A 7,396-nucleotide genomic window follows, 5' to 3' on the forward strand; every position below is an offset into this window, starting at 1 on the left:
ATGCTTCTCATCAATAATTGTGAGATATAGTCGCCAAAAGAGACCACTCTGATTAACCACCCTGATCTCCTGTACAACAAATGCAGCACATTTGACTCCTAGCTTTGGAGCAGTATGGAGATGGCTGCCAGCAGGATGGATACAAACTTGCTCCGAGTGTTAAAAAATGGTAAGGGCAAGTAAATTTGTGGAGGAATTTTCTCTTGTTCTCCTAATGTGTGTATTGAACAGCATCTACGCTTTCAGTACATTTTTCAGGTTCTGAGGTTCTTTGTCTGTGGGCCAGAATTGATTCTGGTCCACACTGTTGTGCATCAGCACTATTTCCAGTAAAATACAGGAAGTCCCACAGACGTTCAGAAACAGGCTGACAGGGTCTTATCAGTAACACTACAAACTTGTTATAGAAACTAGCAAAGATGAGTGATTAGAATTCAGATCTTCTGTTCACATAGCAGAAAATGAAGGGAAAGACACTGTTAGCTGCATCAGTTTGGGAATGCAGAGACCAATGTGAAATTAGAGTGTGGACTGAAGAATTTGGATTTGAATTTGGACTCTCAGAAATGACAAAGTGCTGTGGTATTTGCCTGGGTGTTCTCCCACTCTTAAATTCAGCCCTGAGTTGTCTTCCAGTGTGAGTGACCAAGCACTCACTTATGACCAAGCTTTTGGGCATAAGCAAAAGGAGGAGAGTGAAAAAGAAAGGCTAGAAAAAGGCTACAAAGACTACATGAAGCCTGCTTCTTTGCCCTAACTAAAACCAAAGTAAAAATAGAAATAAACCACCCAGACCTTTCCATTCCTCTTTTATTATATATTTTAAAACACAGGCAGATGAAAGAGGAACTTGAAAGTAACTGTATTCCTCATTAACTAAACTATCCCTCAGCACAAGCGTCAGGTTTGGATTTCAGCAGGAGAGCTGGCCTCCCTGGCGCCTACACACAAGCACAGGAGAAACCCATGAGCAGTCCCGAGGATCTTGGAGTGTGCAGTCCCAGGCACACGTTTTACAGATCAGGGATTTGGACAGAACTGCAGGAACGTAATAAATAAATGGTTGCAACCCAAGCTTGCTGATAACATATCTGAAAGCTGCTGGAGATTCTGTAGCACTTGCTGCTGGGGCCTGCATTAGCCAAAAGGCTGAGGCAGGAGATGTGAGAGGAGCTCTGTGTGGTTTGGCAACAGAGCTGGGACAGGAGTAGGAAGGCTGTGGGAAGGAAAACCTGAGTTAGAAGCTGGAAAGCAAGGATAGCAGCTGAGTGCTGGGAGTGAGAAGATGGATCCTGTGAGAAGGATCCCATGTCTAATGGTGGCACTGCTGCTGGCATACATGCTTGGGATAATGCAGGCACTAAGAAACATTTTTAATGAGTTCTGTCCTTACAAAATATGGTACACTATAGTGACTACACTGAAGAATCTCTCTCTAAAGTTTCTGGCTTTGCTTGGACCAGTTTAGCTTCTGCACTGGCCTCTGTCTATAGAGCTCTGTTGACTTGCCTTGCTGTCAGTCAAGTTAGATGAAAGCAGCACTAACGGATGATGGACTGTCTACCTTAGGGCACCCTGTACTGTAGGCAGTCCATAAGAAGACAGGATGTAAGACAGAGGATCTGCTCTGGTTATAACTCTGGATACTGCTAACAAAGCCTACGTGCTGCTCCAGAGGCAGGAATTTGGCAGCCCTTATCCTGCTGCTTATGCAGCTGAGGATGCAAGAAACCCCTCTGAGTCAAGCATGTTGATGAGCCTGTTCCTTGAGCCAAAGACTTCCTCGTGGTCTCTGCCTCTGTGTCCTTCCCAGCCCTCCCTGCGGCTCCTCTGGACCCCCCAGCCCAGCTTTGCTGTGATGCAGCGGGGTGGCCAGCTGTGGGCAGCCAGCACAGCCACGCAGCTACTTCCCTGTGGAAACAGCAGGGCAATCAGGACAATGCCCTCAGCTGGGATGTGGGGGATTGGCTGCCCTGCTCCAATGGCCTGGGCTTGCTGAGGTGACTTGGCTGCACAAAGTGAGGGCTTGAGGGCCATTCCAGCTGCCTCTTGCCCTCTCCAGGCCTTGCACACTAGTATGGGACGGGGAGAGCTGCTTTCACAACCTGGACGTGTTGTCACTCGCTTCCAGACATTTCCTGTTATCTAACCTCAGCCTTATCTTCCCCATTTGCAGCTTCCTCTTGAAGGAGGAGCGGCCCCTTCAAAACTGAGCTGGGTTCCCTGAGCTGTGCCCTGCTGCCAAGCCAGCCCCACACCGCTGCCCCTGCGTGGTAGGTGCCAGAGGTCTGCTCTGCAGCTGAGGGGAGAGGGAGGATTACCCTGTGGGTCACTGGGGTTGGGGTGCCAAAATGTGTGGGATGACCTGGACGCATGGAAAGGTGTAATGGTTGTCCTGTCGCTGTTGCACCACCAGCTTTTGGGGGATGGGAGCTCAGGTCTGGTTGCTCCTTCCATGTTGAGAGCATCATTTCTTGCTAAACCAGGGGAGCTTTGTTGGTATTCCCCTTTGGGGAGGAGCTGTGGTTGGGCACTGTATGCTTCTGTGAGTGCAGAGCTGGAGGGTGCAGACACAGCCTGTTCTACCTGGAGAACACAGTCATTGGGACCGTGATTCAGTAATGAAGATGATTAGGAATTAATAGTATTAAGTGGTGTCCATACCTTACTTAGTGCTGGGATGCAAGTGTTTCCCCTGGCTCCTGCAGGCACATGCAGGCATGCTACAGATGGGTTACTGGCTGTAGCAAGATTATGATCTCAATTAGTCATAGATGAGACACCAATGAAGAGTGGGGGAAATTGTGGGATGGAGGAGGGTGTACTGGGGAGCCATGTCCCAGCCGAACATGGCCGTGTCCTTCAGCTCCTTCTCTTGGCTGTTCCCCAGATCCAGGCTGTCAGATGAAGGTTTTCCACACCTCAGCAATCATCGCAGAGCAGCTGGGGACGGGGCTGGAGCTCACAGGTGAGTGTGGGTGATGTGGGAGGGCTTGTGGCCATGGTGCCAGCTAACAGGGTTACCGGGCCCCTCCCAGCACTTGTGCAGAGATGCAAGGTGCCAGTTACAATGTTTTGGGGTCCTGGCCTCAAAAGCTGTTCCTGCAGCCATAGCCAAAGCCCCCAGCCTCCTTCCCAGAGCATTTGCAGTTGCCAGAAGGTGCCTTACGCTTATGGCTCTGCACCCAGGGCTGAGGCTGGCTGTCTGCTTTGCTGCCTCACTCCTGGGAAGGAGGTGTGGAGGCACAAGGTAGGAAACCATGCAGTTTCCTGTTGGAAGTGGGGCTACGTTGTATGTGGGGAGAGTGCTGAATTTTGTTCTTCACTTCTGGAATAAATCTGAAGCGGGAAAGTTAGACATAAGGTAAGGAGGACTAGACTAACTGGTTAGGAGTAAGCCTGGACTGCTCACAGCCTCTTTACAAAAGTAGGAACAAACCTAGCATGTGTGGGGCTGTGTGGCTGAGGTAACAGCAGTGAGTGAGTGGCAGTGGGGATGTGGGGCTGCTAGATGCCTACGGCTCTCAGCTGGATGCTCCCCGATGCTGTGGTGCAACTGCTGAGTCTTGGCTTCTAGGAGCTTTCTTTAGGACAGAGCAGTGGCTCAGCGGTGACCTGCAGCCCACAGGCTCCTGGCAGTCTGGTGTGAGAGGCAAGGGCCCTTCTAATTGCTGCAGAGCCAGGGGGAGAGAGGCTGCCTCCCAGTCCAGCTGGGGCAGAAATGGGGCTGTCCCTTGAGCCACCCTGCACTGCTGCTGCACAGTGTTCCAGGGCTGCGATGGGCTCAGACTGGAGCTGCTCTGTATGACAAGGGAGGCAGCTCAGAGCTGCATTGGCACCTTCCAGCTGAGGAGCAGAAGTTATTAATTAACTGGATGCTGCATTTGGCCTCTTGCTCCATTTTTAAATTGCTAGCTGTCTCATTCAAGCCAGCAGATGTGCTACAGGGAGCTATAATAGATATACAGCCCAGCTTGCTTGCAATTAAGTAAACCCTTTGGGCTGCAGCTCCAGGCTTCACTGGAGCCTGCCTGATAGATGAGACTGAACTGTGCCAAACATCCCAATGTTTTTCAGGCAAGGCTCTCAGCAGTGTCAGCTGCAGGGCTGGGAGCATGGGAAGATCCTGAATGGATCAGGATAGCGCCCAGGGGAAGTCTGCCACCAGCAAATGCTTATTGAAGTTTGACTTGGTTCTAACGAAGGCTTCCAGTTCCTGGGGAAGCGTGTCCCAAGGTTTACTGACAGCCATGGTACAGCAGACCCGATTCCCCACACATCTGTGGGAATTCTCGCTTTCAGTCCAGGCTATTTGAGTTTCACTGAGCAGAAAACAGAGATGGCCTGGATTCCAGTGCTAATCCTGTGTAATAAGTGCATGTCCTGAAATGGCTGTCGCCTTCAACTTAGGGCACTGCTGCTCAGCGTGTGAGAAACACACGGTTGCATATTTGTGCATGCTGTTATCAGCCTTAGAGAAATGTATGCAGTAATTTTACTTTTCATTTATTTTCATCACAGGCTGCAGACCTGTCTGGTAGCCATGTAAAATCCCCCGAGAGATGGTGAGTGATTTAGGGGGGGGGAAAACCAAAGCTTTCCTAACTTCAATAAGGGACTTAATTGGAGAATGCAGGAAGCTCTTTCTGTTTCTTCCCCAGAGTATGAAGTTGATTGCTTGGTCTGTTTTACAGCGCTAAGCTTTCAGTTGGAAATACCCTTCTCAGCTTGAAACCAGAAGCTCTGACAATGACAGATCTATTCCGAGGAGATACCATCGTTACAGGGTGGGGTAGCAAGCTCCATTCCCATCTGCTGATAGAATTATCTCCACTGTGTGACCCTCCTCTTATCCGTTGCTGACAGCAATGTTTCTTGTGGCTGTTCCCCCCACCAGCTGCAGTGAGAGGTTATTTTCAGCTGCCAGGAGCAATGCTGTCTCTCTGATTTTTTTTATTTTTTTTAATTTTTTTACTCTCAAGGCCAGATCTTCCAGTTAGCAATCAGCACTGCAGGTCCGTGGCAGATTCCTACCCAGTCTCTGTACAACCCCTCTGTTGCATGTTGATGATTGGAGTCAATGGGGGAAGCTTATTTTTTTTACCCCGTGCTCTCCACAGTGTGCAGTGTTGAATTCTTACAGAATTACAGAACATTTTCAGGCAGAGGAATCCCATTCTGCCTTTATTCAGACTGACAGCAGCTGTGTAAACCCTCTGGGGTTCGTTAATTTTTTATTTTTTTTTTCCATTTCCTGCAGTACAGCAGAGTGTGATTTGGAAGGAAGCCATTTGGTCCACCATGTACCTGTTTTAATTGCACTTAAACCAGTACATCTTTTGCTAGAATGACCTTAAATCAGCTTATTAGCACTGACACAAGGGTTCTTGAATTATGCGCATTTCATACTTTCACCCATTGCAGCATACTACTTTTATCTGTGGTTGAAACTCACCCTAAATTAGGAGGCAGAACAAAGAGCTGCTCACTATCTACACCTCCCTGAAAGCCTGATGCAGAGGGCAGGGGAATGTAAGACTTGCAAAGCCTTTGTAGTAACCTTGCCTGGCAATTGATTTTATCTTTAAGGCTGTCGCTGTTTCTTTGCTGTAAAATCCTTTTTCACTCTACTGGTTTTGGAGCTCATATGAAAAGCACACCTTTGGCACAGATGTGCCACCATCATTTTTTAATTTGTACTTTAATGTTTGAAAAAACACAAAGATGCCCTCTTCAGTTTATTTCTGTGTGTAATGCTGATGGATTCCTGCAATCATCCTTGTAAAACAGAGTCCTAGAGAGATGGAAAAGGTTTCATATTGCTCACTGCAGAATGCTGTTAACACACCTCAGCTAAATTCTGCCTTTGTGTCTTTAATGGTCAGCCTTCCAAAATATAATTAGAATAACCACGTTTGGATTTTCATTTTGATACCAAAGGTAGCTCAGCTTTTCTCAGAAACTGATGCTGCAAGTCATGTGAAATGAAGATGAGGGGAGCAGCCAGGCAGCTAAAAGCACCATGACTCAAACCAGGCCATGCCCAGCATGGCCTGCAGGGCTGTGGTGGACACTGGATCTGAACGTTATGAAAGATGAGTACAGCTCAGTGCAGCTCAGGAATCATGATGAATTTCTGAGAGAGTTGCACACTTCAGAATTCAAAGCTGTTTGAATTCTGAACTGTCAACATCCCATCTCAGTAACAGTTGGCAATATCATCTCTTGTGTCCAGTTTGGTTAATGTTCTCCAGCGGTTTTTTGGAATTTAATTCCCACTTTTGTTAAAAGGAACAGGGGAGCTGGCAGCTGGCACAAAGCTGGCCTTTGTGCAAAGGAATAACGGGAGAAGGGGGGTCATGTCCATGCCTAAAGGAACATGGAGAATGTCCATGCAGGCAGCGGAGAGCTCTGCTTATTGCAGGTGAGATTTTTTCTGTGTGCTGGAAATGGAGCAGGAGGGGGGATTCATTCAGCAGCGGAAGAGAAAGTTTCACTTCATTCCCAGAGAAGTTCCCTGTTTGAGCTGCTCTGCAGAGAGTTTTTAACATCACAGTCTTTATAATGAGCAGTGCAGCTTCCTGCTGGTGGGCAGACTCTGGGAGCCGAGTTGTGAGGCAGAGTTGTGCCTTTTTCCAGATAGGCTTGAAGGGTTCTCCCTTCAAATCTTTAGGTTTAGGTAGGAAGATCCACTTTAACTATTAGTGTACAAAAAGAGGTAAAACACAAATCCTGTTCCTGCCAATAGGAACTTTGGAGTGCATAAAGCCAGGATTTCACCCCAGCCTGTGTTCCTTGGGATCTGCCAGACTGGTTACAGCAGAAATACATATCTAGAACTGGGCACTGGAAAGCAAGTGACCACTTGATTGCAAAATTAACAGAGAGGCAAATAAAAGAAATGAAGTCCGAGAAGCCCCCCAAAACTCGTTTAAGTTCAAGTGGACAGAAATGAATGTGGTGAGAAGTCTGCTGGAAAATGATGCTCTTATCTCTGCCCCGTGCAGAATTGTTCCCCTGCAGTATGTTCTCTGGGTCTTTGTCTAGACATTGTGTGTCTAGAGAGATGTTTGTCTTCATGATGTTGTACCCAAATGGCATGTCTGAGTGCTCAGATGGATGTTTTGTCAATATTTCAAGCTACCAAAGTTCATCTATAACGAAGGGTGAGTTTAGAACTCAGCATTATTTCCAGCTCCACAGAGCTTCAGCATTTCAACAAATAGAGCATTTTCCTCAGCAGAAGGCAACGTCTGTCCTGTCCATCCCCCCCCCCCCCCTCCCCCCCCCCCAAGATGTGTTGGAATCTGGAAATATGGGAGAGATGATGGTTTGCTAAACGGAATATGCCTCCAGAGTTAACAGTGGCTTCAACTCTCTTTTCCTTCTCTGTTAG

The 7,396-nt window shown here is 47.8% G+C and overlaps 1 long non-coding RNA gene across 4 annotated transcripts in view; it reads left to right on the forward strand.

The window, feature by feature from the left end:
• LOC107053194 overlaps positions 1–7,396 on the forward strand; it is a 35,094-nt gene that overhangs the window by 8,893 nt on the left and 18,805 nt on the right. For 3 of the 4 annotated variants that reach the window (XR_006939128.1, XR_006939129.1, XR_006939130.1), the window contains exons 1-3: positions 2,233–2,273; positions 2,891–2,968; positions 4,522–6,424. This is a non-coding gene — a long non-coding RNA (uncharacterized LOC107053194). Of the gene's footprint in view, positions 1–2,176; positions 2,274–2,890; positions 2,969–4,521; positions 6,425–7,396 lie in introns of those variants that run through there. The other variant, XR_006939127.1, reaches the window with a different exon arrangement.

This window comes from Gallus gallus, chromosome 4 (assembly GCF_016699485.2).
Source record: "Gallus gallus isolate bGalGal1 chromosome 4, bGalGal1.mat.broiler.GRCg7b, whole genome shotgun sequence".
Lineage (NCBI taxonomy): Eukaryota > Metazoa > Chordata > Aves > Galliformes > Phasianidae > Gallus > Gallus gallus.